At 38.5% G+C, this 16148-nt stretch overlaps 1 non-coding gene across 1 annotated transcript; it reads right to left on the reverse strand.

Annotated features, from left to right (window-relative positions):
* Positions 1–4771: 4771 nt before the first annotated feature.
* Positions 4772–4878, reverse strand: LOC123631192. The gene has a single exon (XR_006733058.1). It is a non-coding gene; the product is annotated as a U6 spliceosomal RNA (small nuclear RNA).
* Between the last annotated feature and the right edge of the window lie 11270 nt (positions 4879–16148).

The following is a 16148-nucleotide window of genomic DNA, read 5'->3' on the forward strand; positions in this document are numbered from 1 at the left end:
CTTTTCCTCCTTAGCACTTGCTACTTTCCCAACTGGAAATGCCTTTCACACCAGTCTCACTTTATCCAGGCCTCTGTTCAAACATCACCTCCTCAGAGAGCCCTCCCCGACCACCCAACCTAATATGGCCTCTCTTTACTTTCATTCCCTTATCCCGCTAACTTTGCTTCATAGCACTTCAATGTAACAGACATTATGGTATATACATATTCATTTATTTACTATTCCCACCAACCTCCAGGTGAAGAAATGTAAACCAAATGAAGTTAAATAACCTCTCTAATCCTCAGTTTCCTAGTCTGAAAAATGGGGATAATATTTACCACAAAGTTATTGTAGAAATTAAATAAAAAATACAATACTGTGTATAAACAGAGCACAAAAAATGCTCAATAAGCATAGCTGTAAACGTTATTCACATTTTTGTTATTTTGCCACGTAATATTATGCTGAAGTAAAGGAAAATAATCCATTTCCAAAGGTTATGCATTTTTTCAAAAATTATGAGGCAGTTTCTTCTTATGCTATATTTTAAAATATTTGGCTTCAGTATCTGAAAATACAGTTTTTGTTTTTTGGGGTTTTTTTTAAGACAGGGTATTGCTCTGTCACCCAGGCTGAAGTGTAGTGTCACAATCATAGCTCACTGTAGCCTCAAACTCCTGGGCTCAAGGGATCCTCCTACCTCAGTCTCCCAAGTAGCTGGGACTGCAGGTATTTGCCACCGTGCCTGGCTAATTTTTCTACTTTTTGTAGAGACAGGGTCTCACTGTTGCTCATGCTGGTCTCAAACTCCTGTCCTCAAGCGATCCTCCTGCCTTAGACTCCCAAAGTGCTAGAATTATAGGCATGAGCCACCACCCCTGGCCTGAAAATAGATGTTTGTTTGTATGCTCCTAATGTATTAAAATAAAAAGTTTCATATCAAATCTTAATTGTATAATGTCCATTATTTGATGAATGGATAAACAAAATGTGGTATAGCTGTACAGTGGGATAGTCTTCTGCTATAAAAAAGAATGAAGTACTAAAACATACTACAATGTGTATGAACCCCCAAAACATTAAGCCAAGTGAAATAACCAGAAATAAAAGGCCACAAAATGTATGACTGCATTTATATTAAATGTCCAGAATAGGCAAATACATAGAGACAGAAAGCAGATTAGGGGTTGCAAGGAAGGTAAAATGGGGACTGACTGTATAATGGGCACAAGGTTTCTTTTGGAATGATGGAAATGTTCAGGGATTAATTAGATAGTGGTGATAGTTGCACAACAATATAAATATACTAAAAACCACTGAATTGTGTACTTTAAATAGATTAAGTTTATGTCATGTGAATTATTGCTACATAGTGTGTATACTACACGCTTATATGAAACATCCACGCTATATATTGATTTCAGAATGATTTCCGCTATGATTTAATATATTTATATTATATGTATAGTTTTACTCAAATAATTTTTATGATATTGGCATACTTATTTTGAGGAAGGCTTGTGTTACTTATTTGAAGTAGTTTTATGGAAATAAATTAAAACTTTAAAAAGCTGGCCGGGCGCGGTGGCTCACGCCTGTAATCCTAGCACTCTGGGAGGCCGAGGTGGGTGGATTGCTTGACGTCAGGAGTTTGAGACCAGCCTGAGCAAGAGCGAGACCCCCGTCTCTACTAAAAATAGAAAGAAATTATCTGGCCAACTGAAAATATATATAGAAAAAATTAGCGGGGCATGGTGGCACATGCCTGTAGTCCCAGCTACTCGGGAGGCTGAGGCAGGAGGATGGCTTGTGCTCAGGAGTTTGAGGTTGCTGTGAGCTAGGCTGATGCCACGGCATTCACTCTAGCCCGGGCAACACAGCGAGACTCTGTCTCAAAAAAAAAAAAAAACAACAACAACAAAAAACTTTAAAAAGCTGATAGTTTTCTCTTTGTTAATGCTATATTATTTAATCTATAATAAATTTCCTCTGTCTCAATATAGTATTTGTAAAAGCCAGTAAGCAATCTACTCTTTGTATGGAACATTTTGTAGATAGTTTAACATTTGTGTGTGCATGTGTGTGTGTGTGTGTGTGTGTGAATCTTTTTCTAGTTCAATGTAGAGGATGGCCATGGCCTGACAGTTGGAGTTAAGAACCTGAGTTTAAGCACTGATTGTACCCATTTTTAGGTGGGTGCTCTTATGCAATTCATTTAACCTCTGGAAACACCAGGTTCATCATCCCTAAAGCAGGGATGACATTAATCTCTCCCAGATGAATTGATTGGGAGATAATCAATTGACATAAGTGTGGTACTATATATTAAAATGTTCTGTAACTGCAGTGCATTAGGTACATGTGATAAAAGTTTGCTTTTACTGCTGTATACTGCAGAGACATTTTTTCAGAATAAGAATTCTAAAGGGTAGTTGTTGTTGTGATTATAGAAACGTTCAAGGGCTAGACCAGAAAGGGGAATGCTAAAACTTGATTCAGAAAAAGAATAATAATTCACTGCCTATTTATATAGTGAAATTTTGTTTCTAAAGGGTAACTTTTACCAATGAATTTCAAAGAGCCTTGAAATGTTTATTTTCATATTTTGAAGTCAGGTTAGAGTTACCATCATTACTCTCTGAAAGGCACGGCAACTTACATAACCTGCCTAAGGCTACAGTCAGTGGTAAAGTCAAAATTAGAACCAAAATTAGAAGCCACCACATGGCTTCCAGTTTTGCCATGTGGTGCTCAGACTAGAGATTGCACTGCTCCCAAAAATAAGCATCTTTTGCTGGAATCATGTAAGGTTTGGTTGTATCAAAATAGCTGATACTGGAGCAAGCAATCAAACTATAGAAAACCTGTCTGCAAATAATCCTTAGCAATTCTTTATCAACAAATAGACCACATCAAGTGCCTCCAAATGCAGGCGTTGGTTTATATTTAATGAAGCTAATCTGTTTCCTCTCCTGAGGTCCCAGAGCTACCATTCTAGTCCATTCTGAGCCACCCTTCCCTCTGCTCTCAGCTATCTCACTTTTCTCTCTTCCCAAAAACTTCAGTTGATTCCAGTAGTTCATAGGACTACATCCAGTGGTCCTACTTTGGCTTACAGAGTCTTTTTTTTATTCAAAACACTTTCCAGCTTTCTTCTGCTTCCAACTTCCTTTATACTTCAGCCTGGTTGAATTTCCCCCATTCAGACACAAGCTAGGCCTTTTCACTGCTCTACCTGTACACTAACCATTAATTCTACCTCAAATAGCAATAAGAAGTTGAGGAGAGAAAGAGAAGGATACATTTGTTGAATATTTATAGAGTGCTCTACATACAATATCCCATCTAATTTGCACAGCAATCCCATGAGCTTTCAGTTACCTGCAGTCAACCTCAGTTTGAAAATATTAAACGGGAAATTCCAGAAATAAACAATTCGTAAGTTTTAAATTGCACACCATTCTGAGAAATCTCTCACCATCTTACTCCATCCAGCACCAGAGGTGAATCATCTCTTTGTCCATCATCTCCCCGCTGTCTCCCCCACCTGCCTGTGAGTCACTTAGTAGTCATCTGGGTTATCAGATCGGCTGTCAAGATACCTTAGTGCTTGTGTTCAAGTCACCCTTATTTTATTTCAAAATGGCCTCCAAGTGCAAGAGTAGTGGTGCTAGCAGTTTGGATATGCCAAAAAGAAGTGGTAAAATGCTTCCTTTAAGTGAAAGATAAAAATTCTCAATAAGGAAAAAAAAATCATATGCTGAGGTTGCTAAGATCTATGGTGTGAATAAACCTTCTATCCGTGAAATTGTGAAGAAGGAAAAAGAAATTTGTGCATAGTGTATATAGGGTCAGTACTATCCTTGGTTTCACACATCCACTGGAGGTCTTGGAACATATCCCCCTCAGATAAGAGGGAACTACTATATTTTTATCCTCTTTGGCTGATCAGGATAATCATGTTAGTGGGATTAAGTAACCTGTCCAAGGTCACAGAGCTAGTAAGTGGCAGGACTATGACTGGGACCAAAGTTCAACTCCCAAACACATGGCCTGTTCCATATGCTGACTCTCTCTACCCACTGTCATCTAGCATTAGTCTTCAGATTCTGCTCATCATTTTCTTCTTTTAGCTTTCACAGCCTCTCCCAGGTGAAGTTAGCTGCTTCCATAGTGCTCTGTCTATACTCCTCTAATAATACCTACCAGGTTTTTTTTTTAAATTGAGGTATAATTCACATGAGATTCATCTATTTAAAGTGTCACAATTCAGTGGTTTTTACTGTGTATATTCACATTGTTGTGCAGCCATCATCACTGTCTAATTCCAGAACGTTTCCATCACCCCAAAAGAAATCTTGTACCCATTAGTCAGTCATTCCCCATTCCACTTTCCCTGCACCCCCTAGCAACTACTAATCTGCTTTGTCTCTATCCATTTGCCTATTCCAGACATTTAATGTACGTGTAATCATACATTACGTGGCCTTTTGTGTCTGGCTTCTTTAACTTAGCTTAATGTTTTTGTGGTTCTTGTAGTATATATTTCAGTACTTCATTCCTTTTTATAGCTAAAGCCTATGCCATTGTATGGATATATCACATTTTATTTCTCTGTTCATCATTTGATGGACATTTGGGGGTTTTGTCCACCTTTTAGCTATTATAAATAATGTTTCTATGAACATTGTGTACAACTTTTTGTAAGGACATGTTTTTAATATTCTTGGGCATATACCTAGGAGTAGAGTTGCTGGGTCATGTGGTAACTCTATTTAACATCTTTTTTTTTTCTTTTTTTTTATTAATTTTTTTTGTCATCCTTGCGCAAGGGCCATGCTAATCTTCTCTGTTTTGTTCCAATTTTAGTGTATGTGCTGCCGAGGCGAGTGCTGTTTAACATCTTAAGGAATTGTTAAACTGTGTTGCAAAGCAGCTGTGCCACTTTACATTCCCAACAGTAATGTATGAGAATTTCAGTTTCTGCATATCAAATAACACACATTACTGTCCATCTCCTCCTCCCCTCAACTTCATTGAGGTATAATTGATAAAAAACTGTCCATCTTCTGAGTATAGCCCAACCTAGTGAGTGTGAAGTAGTATCTAATTGTGATTTTTATTTGTATCTTCCTGATGACTAAAGAATATCTTTTTATGTTTTCATTGCCCATTTGTCTTTGTTGGAGAAATGTCTATTCAAATCCTTTGACCACAAAGAGAAATTGAGTTATTTGTCTTTTTTATTGAGTAGTAAGAGTTATTTATATATTCCAGATACTAGTTCCTTATTAAATATATGATTAGCAAATGTTTTCTTTCATTCTCTGGGATGACATTTCACTTTCTTGATGGTGTTCTTTGACATACTAGCATTATAAATTTTGATGAAGTTCAATTTTTTTTCTTTTGTTATTTGTGCTTTTGGTTTTATGTCTACGAAGCCATTGCCCAATTAAAGGTAACAAAGATTTACTACTATGTTTTCTTCTAAGAGTTTCATAATTTTAGCTCTTACATTAAGGTCTTTGATCCATTCTGAGTTATTTTTAATAAATGGTTTAGGTAGGAGTCCGGCTGCACTCCTTTCTATGTAGATATCTAATTGTCCCAGCATCATTTGTTAAGCAACAACAAAACTATTCTTTCCCCCCATTGAATTGTCTCGACCCTTATCACATATTTTTAAATAAATGTTGACCAGGTCTGCTACTTGGACCTCCTTGAGAGCCAGGTTTTTTCTTTCCTACCTCCATGTCTAGCATAGGACTATGACAGAGTAAACGCTCAACAAATATGTTCAATAAATGAAAACCTGATTGGAGATTGCTAATGTCAACCATCAAATACCAGACTCTGCTAGGTGCTTGGGAAGCTTTATACAGGAAGCTGACGACCTAGCGAATTTTTTTTTTTTTTTTTTTTTTTTTGCGACAGAGTCTCACCCTGTTGCCCAGGCTAGAGTGCCGTGGCATCAGCCTAGCTCACAGCAACCTCAAACTCCTGAGCTCAAGCAATCCTCCTGCCTCAGCCTCCCGAGTAGCTGGGACTACAGGCACATGCCACCATGCCCGGCTAATTTTTTTCTATTTTTAGTTGCCAGGCTAATTTTTTTTTTTCTATTTTGTAGTAGAGATAGGGTCTCACTCTTGCTCAGGCTGGTCTCGAACTCCTGACCTCAAGTGATTCTCCTGCCTCGGCCTTCCAGGGTGCTAGGATTGATTATAGGTGTGAACTGCTGTGCCCGGCCCAACCTAGTGAATTTTTAAAACCAAAAGTTTCCAAAGAGTTCCAGAATTTTACAGTCTTAGGTGGAATGGGTCTTGGAAATCATCAACCTTCTCATTTTCCAGTGAGGAAAAGCAGACCTTGAAAGGCTAAATAGCAGGCTGTGGGCTATCTCATGTAAAATTGCCACAGATCCCAGCCCTCTTTGAAATTACATTCTGACTATTACAAGTTAACAAAGGACTCTTTCAGCTAGTTCTTGATAAAGCATTTTTTCCAGTTAGTCCTGATAAAAGTCCTTTCCAGATGAAAGACAACTGCTTCTACTTCATACCAGACTTATCTTTTGAGATAACTGCTATCAGGGATTAAAAAATAAAATCTTCCATCCTAGCTGTATATAATTGCTCCTTTCTCTGAATTTTGATAGATCTTACTTGCTCTCCCACAAAATTGGCCATTTATTTTGTATTGTTTATTGCTCTGTTGCTTTGGATTATTATGTAATTTTGAGTTGTTATTCGATTTGTCACAATTTTACGTGTTGTCTTCCTGAGTACACTGCCCCACATAGACTTAGGGGTAGAAATTGAATTTTACAGTTTATTATATGAAGTATAGAGCCTTGTATCCTGTGGATATGCAACAGACCTTTTTTGATATTATTTGTACATTCAAAGAATTCATTTTTTTTTTTTTTTTTGAGACAGAGTCTCACTCTGTTGCCCGGGCTAGAGTGAGTGCTATGGCGTCAGCCTAGCTCACAGCAACCTCAAACTCCTGGGCTCAAGCAATCCTCCTGCCTCAGCCTCCCGAGTAGCTGGGACTACGGGCATGCACCACCATGCCCGGCTAATTTTTTTCTATATATATTTTTAGTTGTCCAGATCATTTCTTTCTATTTTCAGTAGAGACGGGGTCTTGCTCTTGCTCAGGTTGGTCTTGAACTCCTGACCTCGAGCGATCCTCCCGCCTCGGCCTCCTAGGGTGCTAGGGTTGCAGGCATGAGCCACCGCGCCAGGCCCAAACAATTCATTTTGAAAATAAGAAGCTGTTAGCCCTAGGTTTCATTCTGTTTCCCACCCTCCTGTAGAGAGGTAAGGCAGTTTACCTCAGATTGCTCAGGAAGACTGGGTCTAGGGGAGAAACACTTTCTCTCATTTGGAAATTTTCTAGTGACTCACTGCTTGCTTTCCTAGAGGAATGGAAAGACCAGAGCTACATATATTTTAGTATTCTTAATATTACTGTTAAAAGTTTTAAAGTTTTATTAAAAACATAAAAATCAGCTGAGCATATGGCACATGCCTGTAGTCCCAGATGCTCTGGAGGCTGAGGCAGGAGGATTGCTTGAGCCCAGGAATTCGAGGTTGCAGTGAGCTAGGATGAGCCCACTGCACTCCAAGCCTGAGCAACAGAACAAGACCCTGTTTCAAAAAAAAGAAAAAAAAAAAGAGCCAGGCATGGTGACTCACACCTGTAATCCCAGCTATTCAGGAGGCTGAAGCACTGAATGAAGCAAGAGTATCCCTTTTGCCCAGGAATTTTAGTATGCAATGAGCTGTGATGATGCCCCTGCATACTAGCCCTAGCAACAGAGCAAGATTCTATCTCAAAATAAAAAAAAAAAAAGGCAGAATTCTCCCAATAACCCAGTAAATTTAACTCACTCCGAAGGAAACTCTGATTGTAGTTTTAAATTACTAAGTCGGATATTATAGGAAGACGTCCTGTGTTTCTCAAGTTTCTTTTCTACTTATGAGATGGAGAAAGGAGATGGAATAATCTGGCCTCATACTGAACAGTGCCTTGCTAAATATAACTAGAATCTTTGGAACTGTTTGAATTAAAATATAAAATTAAGACTAAATAAAAGGTTGCAGAATGAGAAACAATGCGTGTATCAAGACATGATACTCAGTACATTGTCATACATATATGGAAATACAGTGAGCCTGTTAATTGATTGTGACAAAAAGAAATTATTGTAAATTAAAGTAATCCTCTAATAATAGTGAATCCAGTACATGCTATTAGCATGTGGTTAGACAGTGGAAAACAAACAAAAAACAAAACTAAAAATTCTATGAAGTTACAGATTTTTTTCATCTGCCAGAAATGAAACCCTGTTTGAAATTCATGCTATTTTAAAATTATACTGATGAATGAAAAAAAAAACATTGAAACAATTATCAAATTACTAAGTCATTTCCCTTCTCTGAACCTCATTTGTAAAATGAGGGAGTTATCCTAGATTTTTTTCTTTTTCACACTGTAATTGATGGACCAGCAACATCAATATCACGTGAGAATTTATTTGAATGCAGAATCTAGGGCCCAATCCTAGACGTTCTAAATCAGAATCTGCATTTTTAAGAAAATCCCCACCTAATTTGTATGCATATTAAAGTTTGAGAAGACTGACATAGATGACATAAAGTAAATTCCAGCTAGTAAATTCTACCATGCTATGATTCTGGTTGAAAGATTCCAAGTTAGGTAAAATGAATGTCACTTACCTAAGAGCTGTGTTTGACTTGAGTAAAGAACTGCTCAGCAAGTTGAACTAACTTTTCTGGTTACAGCTTTAAATTAACAAGGAGAGCAGAAAATAAAGACTTCAATCTGCTTGTTTGGTGTTGCTAGGTTCCTTCCTATCATACTGTGATTAATTTTAGTATTTAAATGTACATAAACTGCCTGGTGAGTTGGCTCGTGCCTGTAATGCTAGCACTCTGGGAGCTGGAAGCAGGAGAGTTGTTTGAGGTCAGAAGTTCAAGACCACCCTGAGCAAGAGCAAGAGCAAGACACCATCTCTAAAAAAAAAAAAAAGAAAGAAAAATTAGCAAGGCATGGTTGTGCATGCCTGTGGTCCCAGCTACTCAGGGGAGGCTGAGGCAGGAAGATAGCTTGAGCCCAGGAATTTGAGGTTGCAGTGAGCTATGATGATGCCACTCTACTCTAGCCCAAGCAACAGAGCGAGACCCTGTCTCAAAAAAAAAAAAACAAAAAACACACAAATAAATAAATAAATAAATGTACATAAACCATGAACTAATTTAATATTTGTTAAATACCTACAATTTTCTAAGTGCCAAAAAGAACTTAAAGGCTAAGATTCCTTGCTCTTCAGGCACCTAATGAAGATTTTGAGCTTTGCTTTGAAAGACTCAATGTCTGGAGCCCTGGTATGATTTAATTATAGGCTGCTTCCTAATTTGTTGTTATTATCCAGAATAGGAGCTTAAGTCACAGGGTGATAAGCACAGTGTGCAGGTGAACTAACAGGTAGCTTTATCTCTAGCATGCTGTTCCCGTTGACATTGTATATGCGATTAGGCAGCCAGAAATCATCATAGACTATAAGCTCTACTTTTCCCCCTGATTTATCTGTGGCCCAAAATAGGTTATGGTTTAGTTTAATTCAAGGTCAGCAAAAATTCAATATGAAAATACTTGAGTTCATTAGGACCGAGGTCTCCATCCCCTAGGCCTGGGCCTGGTACTGGTCTGTGGAAAAATTGTTTTCCATGAAACTTAGGAACTGGGCCACACAGCAGAAGGTGAGCAGGGGGGGCAAGCCTGCAAAGCTTCCTTGGTGTTTACACCCATTGGGCTCACATCACTGCCTGAGCTCTGCTCACACCCCCGCCATCCGTGGAAAAATTGCCTTCCATGAAACTGGTCCCTGGTGCCAAAAAGGTTGGGGACGGCTGCATTAGGAAATAGGTGAAAGTGGTGGAGAAAAGGAACTAGTCTTCTATGGGAGCGGGGAGAGGTCAGTAACTTTGCAAAGGAGAGGAGTTTTCTCCAGAGGCTGTAGAGAGAACTGGATTATTGAAGGAGACCAGTGTGGAGGTGAGTGAGCCACTGGAGCAGGGAGACTTTATTAGAATAGGTTTACATTTTCGGTTGAATATGTCATCCTGAAAGGAACAGGTTTGCCTTTGCAAATTGGAGGATAGCTTACATTTTATGGTTGGTTGCTGTTAGTGACAGAGTACTTGCTGCAAACTCGTTCAACATATCATTTTATTAGTCAACTTTGTGCCTTTCAGTCTAGCCAGACACAAGTGGGTTCTTCTGGTTCTCAAAGAAGATGAGATAGTACTCATGTGCTATTGCAATTGTTCTTTATAATTTATTGGCACATACCAGGCACTACTTTTGCATTTTTCCCTTTATTAATATGTGTCCTGACATCACATCTGCATTGTAACTTTCTTGAAAGAGAGGGCATAGTGCCTGGCATCAATTAACCCTGTAAGAGTTATCCTGAGATTTCTTAGACCTCTTTGAGTAATTCAGTGGCTTTCATTAAATATGTTTTAATTTTTATTTTAACTGTTGACTCCTCTGATTAGTGGAACTCTCCATTTATGGTTCATTGAAACAAACCTGTTCTTTCACTTGTTTTTTTAATTAACATTTTGCTACTTTACATTTTAAGAGTTAAATAATTAATCTAACCTCAGGAAATCTTTATCAAGTAAAGAATTTGTGTTATCCTTGTCTTATAAATAAGGAAAATGAAGCAAAGTGGTATTGGTCAGTGTCGACAGGTGTTACTGAGCACCTACTATGTGCTAGGTACAAGGGACACACAAGTGAACAAATCACAGTTCCAGCCTTATAAATGTTCCAGCAAGAAAAATAAAATACTGTGATACTGTGCAATATCTTCTGTGACTGATGTATAAAGAGAGTGTAGAACCGGAGTACAGAGGAAGAGTGAAGAGAATGGACAGCTAACAGCCTGAGGTGCAGAGGTGAGTTTGTGAATAGTTCCTAGAGAAGGAGAATGCACGTCAGGCAGGGGACTGAGTTAGAGAGGGCATTTCAAGATAACCAGAGGGTACTCTCTCTAAAGGCAGGGTTATTGTCATTGGCATCAATAAATTAGCTTCCTTTTCTGCAATTGTCAGGGAACATATGACATTAATTACTATATTATTTGAAATTCATAGTAAAGCATTATATTTCAAAGGCAAAATAGATTAAGGCTCAAACTACTATATGTCATTATCTGTAGTGTGGGAGTAAAATTGGGGAACTATGATGTAAATAAGTCCTGGAGTAAAGGGAGTGCCCAGAGATGACTCGGAGATAAAGTTGGCAATGTCAATGAAGTGGTGGAGGGGATGGGGTAGAAGGGGGAAAGGAGGCAAGGAAGGCATGGGGATATTGCTATCTACACTAACTCAGTAAGCTCAACAGAATGAAAACTCAATTCTCTCATTTAACCTCAGCAGTCAGGACTCCAATCAGAAGTTTTGGTCATTTTTGGTCATGGACTCTGCTCATGAAGGTTAGGTAAAACAATTAATGTGATATAATTGTGTGCTGTATAACAATGTTTCAGTCAATGATGGACTGCATATAGCGTGGTGGTCCCTAAGATTATAATGGAGCTGAAAAACTCCTATTGCCTAGTGATAATGTAGCCATCCTAAATTATGTTTAGATATACACAAATATTTACCATTGTGTTACAATTGCCTGTGGTATTCAGTATAATGACATGCTATACAGGTTTGTAATGTAGGAGCAATAAGCTATACCATATAGCCTAAATGTATAGTAGGCTATAACTTCTAGGTTTCTATAAATATAATCTGTGATGTTCGCACATCGATGAAATCGCCTAATGATGCGTTTCTCAGAATGATGCAGGACTGTATTAGGAAAGGATCACACAGCATCTCTATTATTTATTCTCTCATTCACCATAGTCCACGCAGGTTATTTCTTTGCTCCATATTGGGACAAGCACTCTGATGATTACAAAATGAATGTTGGCCAAAAATAGTTAAAATCTCTTAAGCCTATGGGATTATGAGCATTAATTAATTAATATTCTTCTATTAAAGGTCTGACAATGAGCCAAAAGCAAGTATAATTCAGTCCAGTACCCAACAATTATCTGCACAAGATCATAAAATCCCTCCAAATGATTACAACTTTCAGTTAAACACTTTTCTCTCCTTTTAATGATGTTATCACATGCCCAGTGTAACCACTGAAGAATGCTGGGTTAAGGGTGGCAAGCTTATGCAAAGTTGAGGGTAGTAATAAGCACCATTTTAGGTATTGCAGAAAGCAGATGGGCTGGGAGGCTTGTTCACGATGTCTACCTTCAACTTCCCATTTTGTATCATTTGATTCTCAGTTGAGAAACAGGCATCAAAGAGCCAGTGGCAAGATTTTTCAAGATGATATAAAGAACATGGCAAAAATAACTTTACATTTGATCCTGGCTGCAGGGTACACTGGTAAGGCTAAGGCTGAATATAGGCTGGGCACAGTGGCTCATGGCTAGTGCTCTGGGGGGCCAAGGTGGGAGGATTCCTTGAGGTCAGCAGTTTGAAACCAGCCTGAGCAAGAGTGAGACCCTGTCTCTACCCTATCCGTGAATGAAGATACGAGGAACTCTGTAGACATTCTTCCCAGTGAAACAATCAGTAACCGGTGAAAATTATAAATTAAAAAAGAGCATTGGATCAGACGGTGGAGCAATTTATGCCACAGGGCATTGTCAAGAACACTGGAGCAATCAGTTAGTAATTAGTAGAAGCTAATAGCTGGGAGTGATATCAACAAAGGAAAATCATCCAAAAACTTGACAGGGAGATGAGTGAAACAGTCAAAGAGAGCCTACCTAAAACTGCTGTCCTCCCTGGGAAGAGAGGGAAGAGAGTGAGGGTGACAAGGTACATGCCAAAGCTGCACTCTTCTGAGGAGCGAGCACCATCAGAGGCTGCACACTGTGGGTGAAATAGACTTTGCTGAGCTAGTCTAGCCAAGTGACTAAACAAATAAACGAGCAAACAACAACAATGACAACAGACCTGGAGCCAGAGATTAATACCCAGAGTTGCTACAATGGAAATGTACAGTTTGCAACCATGAAAAAGTTGTAAGACATACAAAGGAATAGGAAACTGTGACCCATACCTACAGAAACTGCCACTGAGAGGACACAGATATTGGACCTAGCAGATAAGGACTTCAAAGCAGTTATTCTAAGTAAGTTTAAAGAACTAAAGGAAACTATGCTTTAAAAATTGAAGGAAGGTATGATGACAGTGTTTCATCAAATAGAGAATATAAATAAAGAGAAATTTTTTTTTTGAAGAAGAGCCAAATGAGGCCGGGCACAGTGGCTCATACCTATAATCCTAGAATTCAGGGAAGCTGATGCAGGAGGATTGCTTGAGCTCAGGAGTCTGGGGCAGTCAATGTGTTAAGTATGGAGTGTCCAATTTCCTTAAGCACTAAGTTTGACAGTTGATATATCTAACATTTCACTTTGACACTTTTTGTTTTGTTTTGTTTTTCTATTGTGAAGGTACATCCTCATTCTTTCAAATGCGCATTTTGGCTTATGATTATCTTTCAGTTTTTTTTTTTTAGAGCAATTTTTGTCAAACCATGGTTAAGTAAAAAATTCATGTTATTTTTGAATGTGAGTTCTGTTGTGGAACCAATGCAGCACAGACGGCTAGAAATATCCATGAGGTGTTTGGGAAGGATGTGGCTAATCAATGCACAATATGTTGGTGGTTTGAGAAGTTCCATTCTGGTGATTTTAATCTTGAAGATGAGCCATGTGGGCATCCTGAGACCAAGGTGGAATAATGATGAGCTAAAGCTGTAGTGGAAGCAAATCCATCTCAACCTATGCATGAATTAGCAGCAAGGTTTGACATTACTATTCCAACAATATTGGACCATTTGAAACAAATTGGCAAGGTTAAGAAGCTGGATAGATAGGTACCATATGAATTAAATGAGCATCAGAAGAGAAATCGTCTGGAAGCTTGCCTTTCTTTACTGTCATGACATAAACGCAAACCATTTCTATACTTTATTGTTATGTGTGATGAAAAATGAATTATTTTTGACAATTGCAAGTGTTCGGCACAATGGCTGGATAAAGATGAAGTGCAAAACACAGTCCAAAACAGAATATTCATCAATAAAAGCAAATGGTGTCTGTTTGGTGGTCCAGCGCTGGTATTATCCACTACAGCTTTGTGAAACCTGGTCGATCAGTTTCAGTGTATGTCTGCTGCAACCAGTTGGATGAAATGATAGGATGCTTGCAATTAAGCAGTCAAAATTGTTCCATAGAGACAGGCCACTCCTCTTGCAAGACCACATTTCACACAAACAACGCTGCTGAAACTACAGCAGCTGGACTTGGAAATTCTCTGTCATCCACCGTATTTATCAGACCTTGCACCAACTGGCTACCACTTCTTCCAGGCTTTGGACCACTTCTTACAAGGAAAAATATTCAATTCTCAATGAGCTGTGGAAAATGCCATTCACGATTTCATCACCACTCACTCTCTAGGCTTCTTTGCTGCTGGCATAAGCAAGCTACCATTAAGATGCCAAAACTGTGTTGACAGTTTAGACATATACTTAGATTAATTGTACTGCTTCTTGTTTGAGATATAATAAACTAAACTTTTGATTTGAAATCGGACATTTCATATTTAATGACCTCATATATAAAGCAACACTAACAGAATTGGAGGGAGAAATAGACTACTCAACAATTATAGTTGATGATTGTAATATATCACCTTCAGTATTGGATAGAACAACCAGGCAATTGGCCAACATAGATATAGAAGACTTGTAGAACACTATGAACTACCTACACCTAGCAGATATCTATAGAGCACTCTACCTAACAATAGCTCAGTACACATTCTTCTCAAATACACATGCAACATTCTCCCAGATAGACCACATCCCAGCCATAAGGTAAGCTTCAATAAAGTTAAAAGAATTTAAAACATACAAACCATATCCTCTGACCACAACAAAATGAAATTAGACATCAATTACTAAAAGAAATTTGAGATATCCCCAAATACGTGGATAATAAACAACATACTCCAAAAAAAGAAGAAATAATAAGGGAAAATGGAAAATACTGTGAGATGGATGAAAATGAAAATATAACATGCCAAAATTTATGGGGTGCAATTAAAGAAATATTCAGAATATTTATCTTGATAGCTATAAACACCAATATTAAAAAGGAAGGACGATCTCAAATCAGTAACAAACTTCTACCTTAGTAAACTGGAAAAAGAAGGGCAAACTAAAAGCAATAAGAAGGAAGGAAATAATAAAGACTAGAGCCGAAATTAATAAAACAGAGAACAGAAAACAATAGAGACAATCAACAAAACCAAGAATTGGTTCTTTGGAGTTTTGTTTTGTTTGTTTATTTGTTTTGAGACAGGGTCTTAACTCTGTTGCCTGGGCTAGAGTGCCATGGCATGATCATACCTCACTGCAACCGCAAACTCCTAGGCTCAAGCAATCCTCCTGCCTCAGCCTCCTGAGTAGCTGGGACTACAGGCATGCCCCACCATGCCTGGCTGATTTTTTGTAGAGATGGGGTCTCGCTATATTGCCCCGGTTGTTCTCAAACTCCTGGTCTCAAGCGATCCAACTATCTTAGCCTCCCAAATTGCTGTGATTACAGGTGTTGAGCCACTGCATCTTGCCTAAAACTTGGTTCTTTGAAAAGAGCAATAAAAGTTGATAAATTTTAACTTGACCAACCAAGAAAAAAGAGGAGACTCAAATTTCTAAAATCAGAAATGAAAGAGGGAGCATAATTTCCAACCTTATAGGCCAGGCGTGGTGGCTCACGCCTGTAATCCTAGCACTCTGGGAGGCCGAGGTGGGTGGATCGTTTGAGCTCAGGAGTTCGAGACCAGCCTGAGCAAGAGCAAGCCCCTGTCTCTGCTAAAAATAGAAAGAAATTATATGGACAACTAAAAATACATATAGAAAAAAAAATTAGCCAGGCGTGGTGGCACATGCCTGTAGTTCCAGCTACTTGAGAGGCAGAGGCAGAAGGATTGCTTGAGCCCAGGAGTTTGAGGTTGCTGTGAGCTAGACTG

Source organism: Lemur catta, chromosome 1, assembly GCF_020740605.2.
Source record: "Lemur catta isolate mLemCat1 chromosome 1, mLemCat1.pri, whole genome shotgun sequence".
NCBI lineage: Eukaryota > Metazoa > Chordata > Mammalia > Primates > Lemuridae > Lemur > Lemur catta.